At 67.2% G+C, this 412-nt stretch overlaps 1 pseudogene; it reads left to right on the top strand.

Annotated features, from left to right (window-relative positions):
• Positions 1-229: 229 nt before the first annotated feature.
• The window catches only part of LOC119283532, a 5,194-nt pseudogene continuing 5,011 nt past the window's right edge, over positions 230-412 (top strand).

Raw genomic sequence — 412 nt, 5'->3', positions numbered from 1 at the left:
ACACCCCGTGCTACCGCTAGCACAGTCCGTCAGTCCCACACCGGACCACCCCCGATCCATTACCCACCCCACCAACCGTCCCAGTTTAACCCCACACCACACCCATCCCCTCCACCTCCTCTCTTCTCCTCTACTTCCGGGATCACCTCCCTGTTCTTCTCCGAAATAAGGCGACGGGGCGCGAAGGGAAAGGGGAAGGGGAAGCAGTGTGTGTCGGCGTGGCGGAGCAATGGCGGACAAGCCGAGGCGGGCGCTGGTGCTGTACGCTGCCGGCCACGCGGCGCTGCTCGCCGGGGGCGGAGGGGGGAAGGGCCAGCTCGACGCGTTCGCCTCCATCTCCTCCCGCGGCTTCCTCTCCGTCCGCACCCCCGCGGTCAATAGTACCAATCCGCCCCACCCCCTCCCGCGCTCT

The sequence above is a fragment of the Triticum dicoccoides genome, chromosome 4A, assembly GCF_002162155.2.
Source record: "Triticum dicoccoides isolate Atlit2015 ecotype Zavitan chromosome 4A, WEW_v2.0, whole genome shotgun sequence".
NCBI lineage: Eukaryota > Viridiplantae > Streptophyta > Magnoliopsida > Poales > Poaceae > Triticum > Triticum dicoccoides.
Note: the sequence above shows the minus strand (reverse complement) of the source record. Positions and strands in the feature narration are given on the sequence as shown.